This window comes from Chiloscyllium plagiosum, chromosome 17 (genome assembly GCF_004010195.1).
Source record: "Chiloscyllium plagiosum isolate BGI_BamShark_2017 chromosome 17, ASM401019v2, whole genome shotgun sequence".
NCBI lineage: Eukaryota > Metazoa > Chordata > Chondrichthyes > Orectolobiformes > Hemiscylliidae > Chiloscyllium > Chiloscyllium plagiosum.
Window position 1 is genome coordinate 10,864,764 of NC_057726.1, and position 23,129 is coordinate 10,887,892.

A 23,129-nucleotide genomic window follows, 5' to 3' on the forward strand; every position below is an offset into this window, starting at 1 on the left:
AGAAGTTCACCAAGTTGGATGAAGGGATTGTCTTATGAAGGGATGGATGAAGTGATGGATGAAGGGACTGATTGAGCAGTTTGGACCTATGCTAATTGATGCATAGAGTAATGAGATAAAATCTTATAGAAACATTTTGAGTGGGGCCTGACTTCGTAGACCCAAAGAGGAAGTTCAGAGAAGTTCACCAAGTTGGATGAAGGGATTGTCTTATGAAGGGATGGATGAAGTGATGGATGAAGGGACTGATTGAGCAGTTTGGACCTATGCTAATTGGTGCATAGAGTAATGAGATAAAATCTTATAGAAACAGGTGCATAGAGTAATGAGATAAAATCTTATAGAAACATTTTGAGAGGTGCCTGACTTCGTAGACCCAAAGAGGATTCTTTCCTCTCCTGGACAACAATGAGGCATTAGTTTCAGTTCGAGGGAAGCAGATAAAAAGGCATTCCTTCACTCAGAGGATGGTGAATCTTTGGAATTCTTTACCCTTTGGAAGTCTGGGTCTGAATGTATTCAAGGCTGAGATAGACAAGTTCTTAACTCAAAGGGAGTCAAACATTTTGGAAAACAGGAAGGAATGTGGAGATGAGGCCAAGATGAGATAAGTAATGATCAAAAACTGAATAGTTAAAGCGTAATCCAAAGATTTGTTATCTTCACTGGTTTTAAGGTATTTTAGGCTATCCCGTGGTCTCACTTTGTGATTTCAAGGCTTTTTCTTGTTACTCTTGAAATCATGTGGTTCCATTGAAACATCTGGCCCATTTTGATGATTAAATCTCAATACTACACAAACAGAAGAACAATGATATGATTATCTATTCTGACTGCTAATCTAGGTCTGGCATTCAAAATATAATGTCTGAGCAGAACCAAATGTTTGATTTCACACAGAACCTGTCCCAATTTCCCAAGATGCTCCAAAACTCTTCATGGCCAATGAATTGCTTGTTTGTTTGAACAGTCATCCCTGTTATAATGTAGGAAACATAGCAGCCAATTTGTACATAGAAAGATTCCACAAGCAGCAACACATTCACAACCAGTTGTGATGATATTGCTCCTTTGACAGGGTTATGCTGTCCTTTTTTTTCAATGAGGTCATAAAAACAGCAATTCCGGATGGGTTTTAAGGCCAATTTGATTACAGCTAACAGATATAGCTCCGAGGAAAAGGCTTTCAAGCTTTTAAAAAAAAACTTGTACAATGAAAGGGGAGTGGCCAACTCTCCCAGCTCAGCTTTTCTCTGGTTGTGGGCTGGTTTTAGCAGTCTGGCTGTTCACTGAAAGCAATCAGTTCAGTTTGAGGCTGCTGGTCCAAGAAACAGTCACACGATTGAGGGTGCTCCATGCTGAATCCCTCTGTCACCTCTCTCTCTCTCTCTCCTGTAAGACTCTGTGTTTTATTTTAGCTTTTGTGCCAAGGGGTGTTTCTGCAGATTGTTGAAGTATTTGGAAAAGCATCATCAAGTTGGTATAATCTGTTGGGTTTTCAGATAGGGTAAGTTATTCAGTATTTTGTTGTCATTTGTTTGTGTTTTATTAGGTAATCTTGTAAACAAATTCTGTTTTGTTTAAAACTAAGTGTGTTGACCTGCTGCATCTCTCCTGGAATATCCACCCTACACCTGCTTAAACCAATGAGTAAAGTTAGGGTCTGGGCTACTTTCTTGAAATGTTTTGAGGGGGTCTGGCCTGGTCCATAACACCTGGCAACATCCTTGTAAATCCTTTCTGCATCCTTTCAAGTTTAACAACATCCTTGTTATAGCAGGGAGACCAGAATTGAATGCAATATTCCAAAAGTGGCCTAATGAATGTCCTATACAGCCGCAACCCTTATACTCAATCTCTGACCAATAAAGGCAAGCATACCCAATAAATTCTTCACTATCCTGTCTACCTGGGACTCCACTTTCAAGGAGCTAAGAACCTGGCAACGCTCCCAGGGCCGTACCATTAAGTGTATTGGTCCTGCCATGATTTGCCTTATCAAAATGCAACACCTTGCACTTATCTAAATTAAACTGTTCTATTTCTTATCAATAAAGGCAGCTCTGAAAGGGTAGAACTTCTTCAGTTTTACATTGTGAGCATCAATATGAATTTTGTGCTTAAGTTCAGGAAATGGGCTTTGCACTGGTAATGTTCTGACCCAAAAGGAAGACCCCTGAATTATAAATAACACATCTAAGAAAGGAAGAGGAGACATTAACGGTTGAAAGAAGGAAATCCGAAGAATAGAATCAAGCAGAAATGTAGGAGTTCACTGATAACTTTAGATTTGACTGCTAAAAAAACTAACACTTTAAATTCTCAGTAAATTTGAGAGCAGTATCCTATCGTTTTGCTAAAATGTAAGAACTGGAACTGAAACCATTTAGTAGCCTGCAATTTCACTGCTGCTGTGTGACAACACAGGGCCATTATTACTAATTTTAAAGTGATAAACCATAATGACATCTACAAGGAAGCAGATTAATTGCTGGTTTCAATTCTTGGTGATTTAATGAAGCCTATGTTTCAGCAGCAAGCTGCTAATGAAATGAATAATTTCTATTTAATTTGGCACAAGATATGCAATTAATCCTTCCTCTTAAATAAGTCAAGCAATCTGACAGTTGCCCTTTGACATATTCAGTTTCCAGTTCTCCTAAAAGGCACAGAAATGAGACGGGGGGGAAAGGGGGACAAATATCATTCATCATTTGTTAACTTGCTGTAAATCTCCTGAAGCACAGCAGGTGGCACTGCAACAGAATGAATGAGCCTGAATTTTAGCAACATTTTTCTGATGAGCTATATCTCCCCTACACCACAATATCAGACATGGCTCACTCTTGTGAGTTGGAAGGCTGTGAACTCAAAGACACTTTTGGAAACTGGTCACAATTAAGCTGTCATTCCATTGCAAAACTGAAGGAATGCTGCAATGTTAAAAGTTTTGTGCTCTTGGTGGAGAGGTTTACCTGAGCACCTTACCTGCACTCTTAAGGGGACATAGAACATAGAACAGTATAGCACCGTACAGACCCTTCGGCCCTTGATGTTGTGCTACTGTTTTATCCTACTCTAAGATCAAACTAACCTACATACACTTCATTTCACTTTCATCCATGAGCCTATCCAAAAGTCGCTTAAATGTCCCTAATGTATCTGACTCTACTATCACTGCTGGCAGTGCATTCCATGCACCTACCACTTTCTGTGTAAAGAACCAACCTCTGACAGCTCCCCTAAATATTCCTCCAGTCATCTTAAACTTATGCCCCCTCGTGATAGCCATTTCTGCTCTGGGAAAAAGTCTTTGATTATTCACTCTATCTCTGCCTCTCATCACCTTGTACACCTCAACCAAGTCACCTCTCATTCTCTTTCGCAACAATTAGAAAAGCCCTGGCTCCCTCAACCTTTCTCCATAAGACATGCCCTCCAATCCAGGGCAGAATGTTGGTAAATCTCCTCTGCATCCTCTGTAAAGCATCCACATCCTTCCTATAATGAGGTAACCAGAACTGGAAACAATATTCCAAGTGTGGTCTAACCAGGGCTCTACAGAGCTGTGGTATAACCTCGCGGCTCTTAAATTCAATCCCCCTGTTAATGCCCAACACACCATATGCATATCAAATTGGGTGGCAACTTTGAGGGATCTATGGACATGGAATCCAAGATCCCTCTGTTCCTCCACACTACCAAGAATCCTGCCTTTAACAATATATTCTGCATTTGAATTCATCTTCCAAACTGAATCATTTCACACTTTTTCAGGTTGAACTCCATCTGCCACTTATAAGCCCAGTTCTGCATCCTGTCAATATCTTACTGCAACCTACAACAGCCCTCCACACTATCCACAACTCAACCAATCTTTGTTTCATCAGCAAACTTACTAACCCACCCTTCCACTTCCTCATCCAAGTCATTTATCAAATCACAAACAGCAGAGGTCCCAGAACTGATCCCTGCAGAACACCACTGGTCACCACTCCAGACTAAATACTTTCCATCTACCACCACCCTCTGTCTTCTATGGGCCAGTCAATTCTGTATTCAGACATCCTGATTTCCCAGTATCTTCCATGCCTCCTTACTTTCTGAATGAGCCTACCCTGGGGAACCTTACCATTCCTGAAGAAGGTCACATGCCTAAAACATCGATTCTCCTGCTCCTTGGATGCTGCCTGACCTGCTGCGCTTTTCCAGCAACACATTTTCGGCTCTGATCTCCAGCATCTGCAGTCCTCACTTTCTCATAGAACCTGACCAAATGCTTTGCTAAAAATCATGGAGGGCATGAGGGCATGTAAGAGGGCATGTTATTATTTGAAAGAGGAATGGGAGAGTTATCTGGTCGATATGTTTTACTTCTTAATGAACGTTACAAAAACAGATTAAATAGCCATTATCCTATCCCTGTTTGCAAATCAGCTGCCTCTTCTGTTCCAGCAGAAACTATACTTCAAATTATTGGTTATAAAACACTTTGGTATATTCGGTAATCATGAAGAGCACCAAATAAATCCAAATCCTTTTTCACAGAAGGAAAGGATGTAAGGAGCAGAGGAGGGATTTTGTTTCTCTTTATTCTTTCATAGGATGAGGAGGAGAGCAAGGCCAGTAGTTGATGCTACATCCCTAACTGCCCTAGAATTGACTGGCTTTCCCAGCCAATTTCAGAGGACAGTAGTGGATCAAGCACATTGTTATGGGTCTGGAGTGTCATCCTTCCTTGTTCCAGGAATGATGCGAATGTCTTAGGAAGACAAACTAGGCTTGTATGCTCTTGAGGTGAAACTGACAAAATTCATAAAGGGATGTAGCAATTGGAACCAGGTGGACCTCATTGACTATGAGATCCTTGATTGGAGCATTTAACACAGGCCAACCCTGGCTGACTGATATAAACAGGTGAGTTAAAATAAGCACTACTGCAGTTAGGTGGTAGTGTGGGGGAAAAAAACATTAAACAGGAGTGTCAGACATCCTGCTTACTCTCAAAAAAATAAATAAACAGGTGAGTTTGCTGATTTACCAGGGGTGTCTGTGTGATTTGCACTGTTTTATTGTTCATTGATCAGACTGTTTTGTATGTGTTTGTGGCTATTGTTTCTTCTTTGGGAAGTTAAGGTGGGATTTGAGGTTCATCCGCATTTCCCTGCAAATTGGTTTTACGGTAAGTTTGGGGCTTGGCCTTGATGCCCCTTTCCCCTGAAAACTGCTGTTTATTTTTCATTGTTCACTGTTTGCATTTGGTACAGTTTGATAAAACAACCAGGGGATTCAGAATCTCCTCAGTTCAGGGGAACTGACTCCAAGCTGGCTGGCACAGCCAGTGTACTGTGCACAAGGATATAAAGGGTGACTTGGTGACAGGGTACCAGCCTCTGTGCAGTTATTTCAGGGTTGGGCAGGGTAGATGAAGGTAAGATGGTTCCCCTGATGGGAGGAAGCTGAAACCAGAAGTACACTTTAAAAATAAGGGAATGTCATTTAAGTTCGGGATGACGCAATTTTGTTTTTACTCAGAGAATTGTGAACCTTTGTAATTCTCTACCATGGAGGACTGTGGGCACTCTGAGTTTGAGTATGTTTATGGTCGAGATCAGTACATTTCTGATTACCAATGTAGTGCAGAATTATGAAGATCAGGTTAATATAAGGCATTGATAGGTTTGATCAAACATGATCAGATTGAATAGCAGAGCAGGTGCGATGGGCTGAATGGCCTGCTCCTATGTGTTCAGGAGTCATGTGTAGGCCAGACTGATTAAGAATAGCAGAATTCATTCCCTGAAAGACCCTAATCAATCAGGTGGGGTTTTACACAAACCAATAATGCTTTCATAATTACCAATAGACTGGCTTCTTTGCTAATTCAGGATTTTTTGATTTGAATTGAATTGAAATTCCACTGCCTGCCAGGCTGAGATTTTCCCTGCCTCCTTGAAGGATTAACCTGGGTATCTGGGTAATGAACCCACTGACATTACCATTGTCATTACCTCCTCATTAAATGTCCAGTGAAACATCTGCTATCACCCCACACTGTCACGGCCAACCCTTTTTATGACGACTGTTTTGTGTCATTTGAATATTAAGCCAACATTTTAAAGTTATTTAAATTTGGTCTCACAGAACAATTAGGATCCCCACTTCAGTATAGCATTGCAGTTGGTTTGGGTTTGCCATTATTAATTGTGAAACACTTTTTTGTGAAGATTGGCTACTGAGTTTCTTACGTTACAGCCCTGCCTACACTTTATAAGTGCCTCATTCTTGTAAAGTATTTTGGGGCATCCTGAGTTATGCAAGGCAGTATATAAATGCAAGATTTGGGGTAGAATCCTCCCCTACTAAAAACCAGTGAGAAAGGGGTTGGTGGGCAAGATAACAAGGCAGACTGAATTTGAGGAGATATCAAGCATGTTCCTGTAACCACAGTAAATATGTTCTGTGTTGAAAAGTACACGTTTCACTTCCCAACCAGGTGAAGTCCAAAAAATGGTCTTTAAGTGATCATTCATGCAAACATCAATATAATGAATTCTATTCCAAGTAGTTCAGGCTCAGTCCTAATGAAGTGAGTAGGTTTATTACATAGTACTTAATGGCTAGTTACTTACATCTAAATTACATGATAGCCATTTGTGAGACCTCAGATAAGACTTAAGAGTTAGTATAAACTACTGTTTAGCTGCATTGAAATTAGCAGGAGGACAACATCTTTGAGATTGAGACTTTGCAGTTCACACACTACACAGCTCCTGTTGAGAAGTGGTCCTCTTTGTCCCAATGGCTGGAGCTGATCTTGTGATGATGTTCATTAACCCTTTCCAACTAAGTAGTTTATGCAATAAGGATACAGGTACAGGGTTGACGATTTAGATCAAGGCTTTCAAGTGAGAGTGTCCAGATGGGATGAGTTCCAGGAAAACATTGGAACTTTTACTAAGTTAAGACGTGATGCAACCTCTGGAAATTAAGTAAAAGCTTTGAACTTGGGAAGGCAGAAAGGAAATATTCAATAAATGTAGATTTAGGATTAGACACATTTGAAAGGAAAGCTCTGTTATGTACTGTGTATGTTTGACTTGCCTCAGACAAATGCTGAGATGGCATTTGTTTCCAATGATTTATTTACAAGAATTTGAAAACATCTCTGGTGTAGTGATTAGAATGAAGTCAGCTAGGTGGATCTCATTGACTATGAATTCCCTAATTGGGGTTGTTAACCTGGTCCAATCAGAGAGAGCTGGCTGATGGATATAAACAGGAGTGTAACAAAAGAAAAATAAATAAATAACCAGAAATGTCAGAGGTTCTGCTCACTATGGGAGCTGGCTCTGAGCTAGCTGAGTCAGTGTCATGTAGTATAAATAAACGTGTAAATAAGAAGTGAATTGCCTTCATGGAATTATTTCATCCGAAAGCACAAAATATCTGCATTCATTCTGATAGTTCAGTAGCCCTGTAGCTTCTGTGGGGAGTGTCTGTTCACTTTGCTCTGAGTCCACACCCAGGCTTAACCAATCAAGCACAGTGAACATAGACGAGTTATCAGACTCGCATAATTGAGTACACAACAACTGAATGCATTTATTCTGATCAATGCACTCAGATGTGTGCAATGCACACCCTAAACAGGTGGGACGTGGAACTCGGCCTCCTGGCCCAAAGTTAGGGTCATTACCACTGGGCTATAATAGTCCCATACAGCAATTGAATGCTAGAAGCGCCAAATGGCAGAATGTTGTTGAGAAGTGCTTCCCCCCTCTCAGAGGGGGCTGGGGGGTGTTGAGTGCAAAGGAGTAGAGGAGGGAGAGTGGGGGTTAAAATTAATTCAAAAGAAATTGAGGTTAGAGAGGTGACTCAAGAAGGAGAATGGAATGGTCTGCAGCATGGCAGGGGGAGATGGCTGTGTGCCAATTAAGACTTGTTAAAACATTGCAGTGCCCATTCCTACTGTGCCAGGGGATTGGTCCGAAGGACTCAGTGATGAGGACGTGGTCACGTCTGAGGAGCACGATGAGATGGAAACAAACCTTCGCTGAAGTAATCCTGACGAGGCAGCTTCATTCTGTCCTTAAAATATTCCTCTTGAAGTCCTGCTTGACAGGTATAAAAAGTCTCAACATTTCCAACAGCTGATTCGCTGAAGAGAATGGAAGGCACTTACAAAGGACACCTGCATCAGCTACCCTGCTGTGACTTTATACAGGTAGGCTCGAGTTTCCTTAGCTGTTGCTAGCAGCCAACAAAAATAAAATCATCAAATCAATGCTTCGATTGTGTTGTCTCCAAAGCCTCACATTTGCAACACTCCAGGTTTCTGGTGGGGTGAGTATTCTGAAAACAAGAGGTCAGGAATAAAACAATACCCTTTCGTCTTCCCCCATAACACACAAACAAAAACTGCACCTGAGTGAAAATAAATCACTTGAAATGTCATAATATTTAAACTGGCTGCAAACTGTTTGAAGATTGAACCACTCGGAGAGAACGAAGGCTTGAACAGGAAGCAGGCAAGCATCAAGTTGGCAGTAACAAGCATGAGGAGTCTGCCAATATTGCATTGAAATGGGTAGAGGAAGGAGCGTGGGGGGTTAAAATTAATTCAAAAGAAAATGCTTGAGTCAGAAAATTGAGGTTAGAGAGGTGACTCAAGAAGGAGAATGGAATGGTGGATGTGCTGCAGATTAACTTAATATTTCACAAGGATTCAAAAGAAATAGGATTCTAATCTCATTCAAAAGACAAGACCTCTGACAGTCTGGAAGTGACTTAGGTGTACAGCAGATAAAAAAGGCTGTTGAGCCCATTTAACCTATGCCAGTCAGAAACAGACACCTAACTATTCTCATCCCATTTACCAGCACTTGGCACATAACCTTATCTGCCTTGAGATTGCAAGTGCAAGTCAAAATACTTCTTGAATGTTATGAGGGTTTCTGTTTCTATCACCCTGACAAGGCAGTGAGCTCAGATTCCCATCACCCTCTGGGTGAAAGTACTTTTCCCTCACATCTCCTCGAAACCTTCTGCCCCTTCTCTCAAATCTATGTCCCTGGCTATTGATCTTTCCACCATTGGGAAAGGGTCCTTTACAGTACTATCGCAGAACTACACTGACTCAACCTCTCCTCAAAAGACAGTCCCTCCTAACCTGGTATCAACCGAATGAACTTTCTCTGGGCTGCCTCCAATTCCAGTACAGTCAGTTCTTCTCTAACACAATGGTTATGTTATTATGCGACACTGCATTATAGAAAAATCACGATTTAGAAACAGCGATTAAAGTGTTGGTGATGTAATTGCATTACAGCCAACACACGTTTTAAATGTTTGCAGTTCAGAAACAGTATCCTCAATTCATCAATCATGTTACAGTGAATTTGCGTTAACGAACCATACACTATCGCAGAACGACCTGCAGAGCTTTCATTTGATAAGCGACCCAAAACTGTTTGCAGTATTCCAATTGTAGTCTGACCAGTGCTTGGTAAAGGTTTTGCAGAACATCCCTCTTTTTATATTCCATTCCCTTTAAAATACGGCTAACATCCATTAGCCTTCACTATTATCCATTGAATTTTGAGACTAGCTTTGTATGATTCATGGCTGAGGATTCCCAAATTTGTCTGTTCAGTAGCTTTTTGCTGTCTTTCTCAATTTGTGAGTGGCACGGTGGCACAGTGTTTAGCACTGCTACCTCACAGTACCAGAGACCTGGGTTCAATTCCTACCTCAGGCAACTGGAGTTTACACATTCTCCCCATGTCTGCATGGGTTTGATCCGGTTTCCTCCCACAGTCCAAAAAATGTGCAGGTTAGGTGAATTGGCCAAGCTAAAATTGACTGTAGTGTTAGGTGAAGGGGTGAAGGGGTGAATGGATCTGGGTGGGTTGCGTGTCAGTGTGGATTTGTTGGGCTGGAGGGCCAGTTTCCACACTGTAACTAATCTAAAAAAAATTAGACAGCTCCTCTATTCTTTCAGTCAAAGTACATAATCTCACATTTTCACACACTATATTCCATTGCATCCCCTCGTGACCCCGAGTAATTTTGAGACCATTGAACTTCCTTGCTTTTTCAGATGCTGACTAACCTTCGGTCAAATCTAACACTTCTCTGCTGGCTGCAGAAACATTTTCTTTAAAAAAAAGTCTGTCAACTTCACACTGAAAGAGCTTTTCAAAGTGGAGCAGTACATTTCATAGTGAGCTTGGAACGTGGTTAAATCCTGCAAAATGCAGCATCGTCTGTGAAGCTGCCAAAATAGAATCCAGAGTTGTTTTAATCACAATTTAAAGTTGTTTGTTTCTTTTATTTTTTGCCACAGCACTACAAAGTAGTTTTTGACTTAAGTCGAATCAACAGAAATGGTATAATTGGAATATTCTTTTGCTAAGCACAGGGGGGGACTAGGTCAATTCAAGAAACCTGGTCAGTATGGGCCGAAGTGCCTGTTGCCATGCTGTATGACTCTATAACACGGAATTGCATTGTAGGGTATGATGTTTTGTTTTTTTTTCCAGGAAGCAAGCTATACTTACCGGACAAGACTCAGGTCAAATAACCATGAGCCCCAATATATACTGCACTTGGCTATGATACATCCCTCGAATATATTTTTTTCTGAAGGTAAGACTCTTCTGCTTCATAGTTCTCAGAAATCTTAATTAACCAAGCTTGTAGACTTAAATGTTTCCTGCTTCCATGGGGAGTATGTCTTACTGACAAGACCAGCATAGTTGCCCATCTGTAACTGCAATTACACTGAATAGATTAAGTAATTTTGGAGAGTTTTAATTCTAGTAATGCTGTGAAACACACCAACCAGTTTCTACCCAGCAAGCTCCAGTAAACAGCAATGTGTGAATAAGGGGAGGCTGAGTAAGTACATGAGGGAGAAAAAACTAGCAAACTACATGAAAAAGGTGTGACGCAGTGGACGGGAGAATGTTCATGTTGTGTAAACCCACCAGCGTGGCTAAATGACCTGTCTCTAAGTTACATTTACTGCATATCGCACTGTTTTACTGATTCCATTTGAGAGGGTTATGGCACAAGAGTGTGCTTTCTCTTATCTAAAAATCTCTAAGTCCTTTCAAACCCAATTCAAACCCTAGATTCGGTACAAGTAAGTGTGTAATGAGTCTGCTCAGTAGTTGCAGTCAGCAACAGCTGTATGCAGCCACTACATATCCTTTCTCATTCTCATATATAGCTTAGAAAACACACAAACAGCACTCTCTCCAGCTGTTAAGGTCACCCATGACTTGGACAGATGTGCTGCAAACCACTCATTTTAAGTGCAATTTATAGACAGTGTGCCAACATAGGTCCATTGCCGGGTCAGCTATCATCAAAATCTACTGGCCCCACTCCACTTTCTCATCATTGCAAAGTTTTAGAAAGACAATTGCTACTTTAGCTCAATTAAAATGAAAACAATATGCAAAAGCAACCAGAGCTGTTGACTACTTTAAAAGTTGTGCCGTCGACTGTCTTCAGTCAGAACTTTCCCAGCTGGATAGTTTCTTGTCATGCAAATTTTTTTTTCTTGTGTGTGCCACCTGGTGGTTCAAAGCGAAAATGGCAAACGTTTCACCTCAGTTCGTTTAAGGTTCAAACTAAGGGTAAGGCAACTGTATCTGCTCATGCAGATCTGAATGCTGTGAATCTACATGTCTGCAGAGCATGTGTTAACTTGGTTACATCTGTTTTGTTTTAAAGGAGATATCTGCCACGTTATTCCAACATAATGCACTGTTGTATCTGCATAAGGTGGTTCAGATTTAACCCATGCTCTGCAGATCTCCTGATACTGCATAAAATGGCTTGTGGGATCATGCTTCATAATTAATGCAATACAGTGCAATACAGCATGGGAGTAGTGCTCTTGCACCAATTCCTAATCCTTATTTAGATTTGCTACTTATTGCCCAAATGTGGTTTCTATCCCTTTGCTCGCCTCCCATTCATGGGATTATCAAGATTTGCCTTAAACGTAGCTAATGTATCTGCTTTCACCACCCCCGCTGGTAGAATGTTCCAGACTCCCACCACTCTCTGGCTGAACCATTTTCCCTGCACTTCTCCCCTAAACTTTCCCCTCTCACCTTGAACCTGAACCCTCTTATAGTTGACATTTCCACCCTGGAAATAAACCTCTGACTATCCAATCCTCTCTATGGCTCTGATGATTTTGTAGACCTCTATCAGGTTGCCTCGCATCCTCTGTCTTTCCAGTGAAAGCAACTGGGTTTATCCAACCTGTCCTCATAACGAAAACACTTCAGACCAGGGAAACAGCTTGGCAAATCTTCTCTGCACTCTCTTGAAAGCAACCACCTTCTTCTGGGAGTGTGGCAACCAGAACTGCATGCAATATTCTAAATGTGGTCTAACTAAAATTTTGTGCGGCCAACATAATTTGCCAGCTTTTATAATCGATGCCCCGGCCAATGAAGGTAAGCGTGCTGTGTGCCTTCTTGACCACTTTACCCTCCTGCATTGTCACTTTCAGGGACCTGTCAGCCTGTGCACCCAGATCCCTCCCTATGTTAGTGCTCTTAAGCACTGTATATTATTGTATAATTCACTTTTGAATTTGATCTTCCAAAATACATTACCTTATCTGAATTAAGCTCCGGATTAAATTAATATCAAGTTAGATTGAACAGAAGACACAAATAAGATCAGGTTAATATTTTAAAGCTAAGAGTTTAAGACCAAGGACAGAACTATGGGCTTTTTACCACTTCATGTCTGTGCTGGCTTAATCACTTAATCCAGCTTAATCACTCCTTCCAAGTCCTGATTGGATTCTTTCAGGATATGGACATCAGTGGCAAGCCTACCATTTGTTGCCCTTCCAGAGTTAGCCTTAAACTAATTTCAGATGGTAGTGAAGAGTAAACGACATTGCTGTGGGTCTGAAGACACATGTAGGCCAGACCAGGTAAGGACAGCAGAGGCCAATAGAGAATTGGGTGAGTTTTTAGATGTCCAAAAAAGCTGTGGTTGACATCACTGAGATGAGCTGTATAATCCCAAATGTTTTAGTTAAAGAAGTAAGCTCCTGCCTTTGCCATGGTGGTTAAACCCATGTTCCCTCGGGCATTGATGTGAATTTTGGATTATTGAACAACAGATATGTCTAATATGTGACCGCCTTCCCCAACTTGGGCAGCATCAAAACTCAGTGGTTAGCATCGCTACCTTACAGCACTAGGGACCTGGGTTTAATTCCTGCCTCAGGTGACTGTGTGGAGTTTGCACACTCTCCCCGTGTCTGCGTGGGTTTCCTCCGGGTGCTCTGGTTTCCTCCCATAATCCAAAGATGTGCAGGTCAGTTGAATTGGCCGTGCTAAATTGCCTGCAGTGTTAGGTGCATTAGTCAGAGGTAAATATAGGGTAGGGGAATAGGTCTGGGTGGGTTACTCTTCGGAGAGTCAGTTTGGACGTGTTGGGCCAAACGGCTTGTTTTCATACTGTAGGGATAATCTAATCTAAAAATTTAAGCACCTCTGCTGGTCAGCACCTCTGCTGGCCAGGAGCTCTGTAGGCCAAGGCATTACAAGAGCCTCTCCAAGTATTCTGTTTTTAAGAATAATGAGTTTTTCTGGCAATGCCATCTTTTGAGACAGTTAGTTCCAGATCCACCACATGATTTACAACGTAATCTCCCTCTAATCTTCCAATCAATTGCTTTAAATTTATGACCCAATTATTCACCTCTGCTAACAGGAATGAGTCAATTCTATCTAATCTAAGTTCCTCGTAATTTATATCACTTTGACTAATTAACTCCTCATCCTTCCTTCTTCCAAAGGAAACAGCTCTAGCCTATTCAACCTTTAATCATAGAATCTCTACAGTGAAGAAGCAGGCCATTCAGCTAATCGAGGCCACACCAACTCTTCACAAAGCATCTCACTCAGACCCACTCCCCCTCCCTATCCCTCTAATCCTACATTTCCCATGGCTAATCCACCTAGCTTGCGCATCCCTGGATACAATGAACAATTTAGCATGGCCAATCTACCTAACTTGCACATCTTTGTGTCTGTGGGAGGAAACTGGAGTACCTGGAGGAAACCCTCACAGACACAGGGAGAATGTGCAAACTTGACACAGAGAGTCAGCCCAAAGCTGGAATCGAACCCTGAGCCCTGGTGCTGTGAGGCAGCAACGTGAACCACTGAGCCACAATGCCATCCCAAAACTTACTCCAACTTAACAATCCAATCCGAGCAACCTCCTGATAAATCTTGTCCTTTAATAAATCTGTTGCTCTCTATTATATTGGCATCTCTTCAAATTACTTTAATGCTATGTTCTCCCCAAACTCTGCTGCCTATTACAAGCCTCCAATCAATCATTGATGACAAAAACTGTACACTCCTTGCTTCTGGAGGACTTTCAACCTCACCGATTGTCTTCCAAAACCTTCTCAAACACCTTCGATCATGTCTTTGGATATCTTTCCTATAAGTCTATTTTTTCCCATCAGCACCCCTCGGGAATGTTTCTTTGTGTGCAATTTTGACATCAACACATCCAGTGTGTGTTTGCAGGTTCATTAGCAACTTTCAGAAAGGAATTGGATGAATGTATGAAAAGGAAAACCATGCAGGCATATAGGATGAAAAGGACAGAGGGTAGCACTAATTGGAATGGCCTACGAGGGGCTAGCACAGGTATGATGAGCTAAATGGCCAACTTTGGAGCTATTTGATCCTGTGAAAAATAATTTGGAAGGACAGAACTATGAAGGCAGTCCCCCCCACAGTCTCCATTGTCTTCACTGATTTCCCTACACTTCCTTTCTCTTCATTTTAACTTGGCTATTGGGATGGTCTTGCGATGCAGGTTGGTATTGTCCCCAACCTTCAGACCAGAGAGTCCAGGTTCATGACCCTAAGGTTCACTTCACAATCTGATGAACATGGACAGTGAACTACAGTGTGTCCAAACAATGTGTGTGTCTTCGAAGATGACGGTGGAGTAGTTTCAGCTGCCTTTGGGTTTCTCAGCCCAGAGCTCCTCAGCTCCTGTCTGCTTTCCTTTTTACCTCTTTTCACTTCTGTTCCTTTATTTTTATCTTTTCATTTTCTTTCCTTTAGCACCTTTTGCAGCAGGGTCATTGGCACAGGATTGAGAGCACGCTGTGCATAGAATGGCGGCAGGCTCCTGTTGACAGTGGCAGTGAGTTCACGACTCCACCTGTCCATTGGGGTTGGCGGTGGTAACGGGGACAGTGGGGGCAAAGCTTTTCCTGAAGATTGGAGGCGATGACAGCAGCAAAACACCGCAGTGCAGCTAGGCCCGGGAGCCTGCAGTGGAGGCTGGACATTTCCATTACAATTTTATTGAGATAGGACTATAGATCTGGACATTTTTCTTTCCTTTTGGCTTTATTTCTTTTTTTCTTCTTGGTTTTTGTGACCAATGGGGTGCTGGACAATGGTGACTTTGTACACTTCACGCTGTTCTCCTGTATTCCTCTACTCAAGTGTACATGCCAATAAAATCTAATTCTAATTCAAAACAGGTTAATAATCAATCTGTAAAATCTTCAGGTATATCCATGGTAGGAGAATCTCCTGGTTCACCAAAACCACGTGGGAATTGCTGCACAATATTTTTGACACATTCAAAGACTTCACAGATGGGGTTTTTATCACAAGCATGTGTTAGCTTTATTCCAAAGGAAAACCACACGCACACAAAGACATACAACTCTCACACACACACACACACACAGACACGCACACACACATGCATGCACACACACATACACACTCTCTCACACACACACATTCTCTCTCTTTCACATGCACACATTCTCTCTCACACACACATACTCTCTCTCTCACACACATACACACACACACTCTCTCTCACACACACAAACACACACACACACAATTATGGAGTAAGCTTTCTGTTGCTCTTCGGATGTGATTGCATCCAGCGTTACTTTTTGAGAAGGATGATGACTCAAACTGAATGAGTGCGTCTCAATGAAAACAAAAAAAAAGAAAGACCAAAACTTTATTTCTGTTTAATGTATTTCTATTTAAACTTTAAATGGAGGCCATGCCTGCCCTCTCAAATGGATGACAAACAATTTCATAGCATTTTGCAAAGAAAAACTGGAGAATTCTCCCTGGCTGATACTGATCCCTCAATGAATGGGACAGGGGGTCATGAAGCAGGAAGGTCATAAGGCCAGAAGATAAGGGAGTACAAGCAGGCAATTCAGCCCATCGATCTGCTCTGCTATTCAGTGAGAACATGGCTGATCTGATAATCCCCAAGATTAAGAAGAGATTTGAATACGACGACATTATTAAATTTGTGGATGTGTTGGACAAGGAAGCAATGTAGTGAAGCCAGTGTGAGGAGCACTGTGATGATAAGGGTCATGGAGCCATAGTCATGGAGTCATATGGCGTGGAAACAAACCCTTCATCCAAACAGTCTAGCTGATCGTACTCCCAAACTAAACTAGGCCCATCTGCCTGCATTTGGTCCATATACCTCCAAGCCTTTTCTATTCATGTATTTATCCAAATATCTCTTAAACAGTGTAATGTACCTGCATCCACCATTTCCTCTGGCAATTCCACACACAAACCACTCTCTGTGTAAAAACACTGCCCCCTTATGTCCTTTGGCATGGTTCAGTGCATGGGTAGCAGAGAAGCATTCTCTTTTTACTACAGCCAAAATCATGGGGTAACGTGCTGACTCTGGTCTCATCTGTGCCAGCGGTATGTATGAGGCTCTGCTGGTGACACAGAATCTTTGTAAAGTTCACCCTGTGCCTTTTGGTCAGAAGTTATTCTATAATATGGGTTTCAGTGAGCTGTAGCTCCGATCACAGGTTAGACACCTGACGTAAGTAAGATGCCAATGGTAAATTGTAGTGTTTATCAGGCTCACATTGTTTTGTCCAGCTGCTGCCTAAGTGGAGTCTGCTGAAACAAGTCTAATCATGTGCATTGTCAGGATTGCAGTGTATGGCTGGGACTGTACTGGTTGATAATCCGTTTTCTCCATCTCAAACGTCTATTCTAACACATATTGCACTGCACACTGTTCAGAATCAGCAGTTGGTAGCAGAGATCTTCAATAGTTTCAAATTCAGAGGAAAAGCACAGTTTAAGACATCTCTGTAGTAATGGTTCAGAGAGGGCATAGTACATTGTAGGAACTTTACAATTAAAGATGCCCAGGGTCGGGTGGATTGGCCATGCTAAGTTGCCCATAGAGTCCAGAGGTGTGCAGCCTATGTAGATTAGGCATGGGAAATGCAGGGTGACAGAGATAGGCTAGGTGGGTGGATCTGGGTGGGATGCTCTTCATAGGGTCAATGTGGACTCGATGGATTGAACAGCCTGTTTCCCACTGTAGAGATGCTATGGTTCTATGATTAATATTTCAAATCATTTGACACAAAAAGTGTGCATTTACTGCCTCATGACTGCCAGCATTCTAATTCCAATAGTCCCGATAACTCCCTCTTTCCCCATTGCACATCGAACCTTTCCTTTTCAGGTAAGTGTCCCATTGTTTTGGAACCTTCCTATGGATTCTGCTTTCAGATGGTGCTTTGTCGATCCAGGCACAGCTGCCATTTTGTGAGGGCTGGTAGCCATTGTGTTGTTCAACCAACAACCCGGAAGCCTGCACTAATGATTAGGTGGATGTGAAGCTGCATTTAACCAGCGGAGAGTTGAGTAGGATGTTGGTAACTCAACCCTCGATCTAAAATCAGGCAGAAACCATCTAGTCACGACATCCCTTTCAGTCCTGTTGCACTGTAAATGGCATTAACAAAGTGATAGTGAGACTTCTGACCCACGTTTGGAACTATCTTCCCAGGGTGATGCATAAAGAGCATTCTTCAAAGCACCTTCCTCCAAATCATTTTATGAAAACAGCCAGATCACCCTCAACTGACATATTACATCCTGGCCAGGGTCATATTGATTTGAAGTGGGCTTTGAACAGGCTCAGTTGAATCATATTTTTTTAGTTGTGTCTATGGGGTGGGAGGGCGATCTATTTTAGTGCCCGCCTATGATCAGTGTATTGAGTACAGGAGTCGGGAGGTCATGTTGTGGCTGTAGAGGACATTGGTGAGGCCACTGTTGGAATATTGCACGCAATTCTGGTTTCATTCCTATCGGAAAGATGTTGTGAAACTTGAAAGGGTTCAGAAAAGATTTACAAAGATGTTGCCAGGATTGGAGGATTTGAGCTATAGGGAGAGGTTGAATAGTCTGGGGCTGTTTTCCCTGGAGCGTCGGAGGCTGAGGGGTGACCTTTTAGAGGTTTATAAAATCATAAGGAACATGGATAGGATAAATAGACAAAGTCTTTTCCTTACTTTGGGAGGGGGTCCAGAACTAGAAGGCATAGGTTTAGGGTGAGAGGGGAAAGATATAAAAGAGACCTAAGGGGCAACTTTTTCACGCAGAGGATGGAATGAGCTGCCAGAGGATGTGGTGGAGGCTCGTACAATTGTAACATTTAAGAGGCATTTGGATGGGTATATGAATAGGAAGGGTTTGGAGGGACATGGGCCGGGTGCTGGCAGGTGGGACTAGATTGGGTTGGGATATCTGGTCGGTATGGACTGGTTGGACCAAAGGGTCTGTTTCCATGCTGTACGTCGCTATGACTCTATGATATTGGCTGCCAAGCCAAGTGCCAGAAAGGATTGGTCATGCTAAATTGCTCATAGTGCACTAGTCAAAGGGGAAATAGGTCTGGGTGAGTTACTCTTTGGAGGGTTGGTGTGGACTGGTTGGGCCAAAGGGCTTGTTTCCACACTGTAGGGAATCGGATCTAATCAAAAAATGTGGTGCTGCAAAAACACAGCAGGTCAGGCAGCATCTAAGGAGCAGGAGAGTTGACATTTTAGGCATAACCCCTTCATCAGGAATGCTTCTCCAGCACCACACTTTTTGAATCTTAAGTTGGTTGTCAGCTTTGGTCAGTAACTTTGATAAATGTTATTCTCATTACTACACAAACTCATTACTAAAGGCCTTCTGTTATAACTAATGTACCGGTTAAAGGTAAGGACTCCATTATCCAAATCTGTGGCATCAAAAATAAAATGTCCTTTGCCGATTGCTGGATGTTGAAGTGCATTTGAAGCAGCCACAAATTTATATTCCATACACGTCATGAGTAAAATCTCACCCAATTTTTTTTTTGAACAAGGTTTTGACAGATTTATTCTGCCTAGGCAAGAATTGTCTGGAACTACAGACATTGGAATGCATCTTAATACACTCATTTTGTCAAAAGGAGGTCAACACACAATCTTTTCTCACACAGTATCAACTCGCATGTGCAGTGAAGTTGTCCCCTTGTGCAAACGTCATCAAAGGTTTTCGAAAGAAATGTACCATTATCTTATCAAAGGTACATTATCCTATTAATGATGCTTTCCTTCAATACAGATCATCATTAACCCCTTAACTGCCAAAGCGCAAATCGAGCAGGTTGAATTAAATACCTCCAAAAACAGGAATTACTGATGCTTAAATCTAAAGTTGCCAGGCATGAGGTTGGACCTAAAGGGACAAGCCAGAAACTGGGAATGGGTTCCCTGAATTGGAATTTCAAGGGAGACTGAGGGGTGGCCCTTGTTGCATGTGCCTGGAAGCTTAAAGAGTCCCATTGGTCTTTTGCAGGTGCTTTGCATCAAATGAGGTACACATGAGGAGTGGTCACAGTTGCATAGAAATATGGCAGGCAATAAAATGCACAGCAAGACCCCATAAGGAGCTGTGAGATGAAGGCACTAAAAGAGCAGTGGAGGGGTAAATGCTGGCTGGAACACTGGGAGACAACTCACTGCATTCCTCAGACCATTGCTCTGGAGCCACTTCGCATCCATCAAAAGGGTAAGCGAGGGCTCAGTTTTGAAATTAATGTAAAAAGAAAATGCCACATCCCCGACAGTGCAGCACCCTTTCGGCACTGCCCTGGATTACGTGGCCCGAGTCCCTGGAATAACCTCTCAATCTTCTAATTTAAAAGCAAAGTTGCTACCACTGAGCTACGCTATCCATCTATTACAGTTCCTCTAGTAATCTCTATACCAATTTGCATGTTACTTAAGATGATTAGTATCAGATGATAGGTATCAAAGAACCAGTATAAGGCTACAGTTGATAGTTAAAGTGTGATGAAGCAAAAGGACTGAGCTCCAGGTGACAATGAAGATGTTAACTTTTTTTTTGGATGGGATGTGGACAACTCTGACTCGGCCGACATTTGTCTTCCAGCCTTAATTACTGTAGAAATGTGGGTACAAGTTCAGAGGACAGTTAAAAGTCAATCACAATGCTGCAAGTCTGGAGTCACATGTAGCACAGTGAGTTTTCCTCCGTAAAGCACATTGAATGGATTTTTAATATTTTCGAAACAATCTGTTCAGAAATACACATCTGCAGCAGGTGGGTCTTGAACCGAAATGGCGTTTCCTCACCACCAAATCAACCACGGTACTTTGCCATATGTTATCCAGCACCATTTAGCTCACCTGCATTTTTGATTAATCACATTTTATTCTTTTCTTTTACATCCAGAAGTGCCCTGGCACAACACTGATTTTTTTTTTTCCATCACCTGTGGTATTTTGTTTCATCCATTAACCACTATCAGTATATCACCCATGTTGTCCAATTGTTTATCTGACATGAAAAGCCCTTTAAGGGCAATGCAGACAATCAAAAGGGTGAGAGAGATGGAGATGGACTTTTAACAATAGTCACCTTCACTGAAACAAGCTGTCAATTCCACATCACATCGCTTGAACTTAAACCCCTGCAGCTGTTCGTGGAATTTGAAACACTGTCAGAAATCTAACTCTCTGTGGTGAGGTTACCATTTGGCCACCATCATCTTCCACATGGGCATTGTGTTGGGTTGAAGGATGGGGAGCCAGTGCAGATCAGTGAGAACAGGGTGTGCCAGGAAAAGCTCACACACGCAGACTGCAATGTGCACAGCATGGTGGCTCAGTGGTTAGCACTGCTTCCTCACAGCACCAGAGATCAGGGTTTGATTCCCACACTGGGCTGTGCAGAGTTTGCACATTTTCCTTGTGACTGTGTGGGTTTCCTCCCACAGTCAAAGATGTGCACGTTGGCTGGATTGGTTAAGTTGCCAAAGGTCAGGGATGAGCAGGCTTAGTTAGTTAGCCATGGGAAATGCACTGTTGCAGGGATAGAAGGATGAGTCTGGGTGGGATGCTCTTCAGAGATGCGGTGTGAACTTGATGGGCTGAATGGCCTGCTTCCACACGGTGGGGTTTCTATGATTTGGAATTTGCAAAGAGTGGGGATTTGTAGGTTAATGAGTAAGGTTCTGAAGAAATGGAGGTCAGAAGCAAGGAGAATGCAAAGAAGGTTTTTAAAGAGGAGGCAGAGCCAGGATCAGACTCTGATCAGGTGAGAAACTTAGCTCTGACTCAACTGCACTGCCAATAGTTTCTGCAGTGCGCTGTTGTGCTCAACCATGCTCACTCTAACCAGGGTAGAAATCTCATCTCCAAATAAACAGGATGCCAGTTTCAGCAGAATGAAATGGAATGAGTACTGAGGAAGTCTACAGCCAAGGTCTTGCATATTCTGGTCTAGCTTGGGAACAGAGAAGCCATCGGAAAGGGAGCAGGGGATTTTTGGGTAAGAGCTTTGATCTTCAATCATTGAAGAGTCTGGTTCATCTGTGACATATGTCAAAAACAGGCAGTCAGAGTGCAACAGAGCAGAATGACGGGGGAGACAGGAGAGGAGGTGAAGATCTTGGTGCCATGAGAGAAGACGGATCATTGAAGGCATGGTGTGGACAATGTTGTCCAAGTCACCTAGAATGTGTGCTAGCAATCCACATCCTTTTACCTGAAACTTCTGCTGAATCATGATGAATGCCAATAGGAAACAATAACATTTGAGGCAGACAGAGCGATGGAGAATATTGGGAGTCATGTAAGAAAAATGAGAGAATGCAGGAGAAATTATGGGTCAATCTTAACAGGTCAATTAATTTAGGTTTTCCCAACTGGCGAAGCCATTCCCTACTCAGTACCCCAATTACTCATCTCTCTCAGCATGTAGTTTGAACACTCCCCGGTCAGCCAGATTATAAGTAAAGCTTCCCCCACTCTGCTCAAACAGGTTACTTTCTCTCATTTCAATGGGTTATAAAAACAATCCTGCAAACAAGTTAATCTGTGAATGCATTTTTATTACAAAAGAACATTTACAAAAATTAAATAATACTTACAGTATTAATGCACATAAGCAAACTAAAAACTTCCTTTTAGCAACATATTGCAATCAATACAATAATTTTGTGTTCCTGCTTGGCTTAAACATTGCGAAATCCACTACATGAATTTATTAATAAATTAAAAAAATGTACAAGGGGTAACAATAAACAAATTATTTTGTTTAAAAAGGCAATTTTTAACCTTGTAACCAGACAATCAGATATAAAATACATAAATTACTGTCAGATGAATGACAAGCAGAAGTAAACTAAAGTGGTTTCAATCCAATGCTTAATTTTCACCTTGGTGAGATTAAAAATAACAGCCTCACTGCCCCCAGTGCCAAAAATATTGATCCTATCCAGATTTAGTACAACACGAATTTCATCCTACTTTAAACTCCAACATGTTTAGCAAGAGGGTAAATGGAATTGAAGCATTTGTGTCTCATGTTGCTTTTTTTCTTAAAAAAACACACTTGGATCCAGACCAGTTAAAAGCAAAATATTGTGGACGCTGGAGATCTGAAACAAAATGGGAAGGTGCTCGGGAAACTCAGCAGATCTGGCAGCATCTATGGAGAGAGGAACAGAGTTAATGTGTGACTCTTGTTCAGAGGATGATGAGTCGTAACAGTCTCTCCTTATCCATTGTGGGTTGCAGTCTAACCCTTGGCCGTGTGCTTCAAATATATCTGAATGGAACAGCAGTCACTGTCAGAGAAAGCACAGTGAATAAGCCTGAGCTCTAGAGGAGAGAAGACTGGTTGGGGCTAATTGGGTAGCGATGGGGGTGAGAAGACTGGTGGGGG

The 23,129-nt window shown here is 42.0% G+C and overlaps 1 long non-coding RNA gene across 1 annotated transcript; it reads left to right on the forward strand.

Moving 5' to 3' along the window:
- Nucleotides 1-7,979: 7,979 nt before the first annotated feature.
- LOC122558220 lies at nt 7,980-15,534 on the forward strand. The gene is made up of 3 exons (XR_006314070.1): nt 7,980-8,227; nt 10,545-10,650; nt 15,141-15,534. It is a non-coding gene; the product is annotated as an uncharacterized LOC122558220 (long non-coding RNA).
- Nucleotides 15,535-23,129: the final 7,595 nt, after the last annotated feature.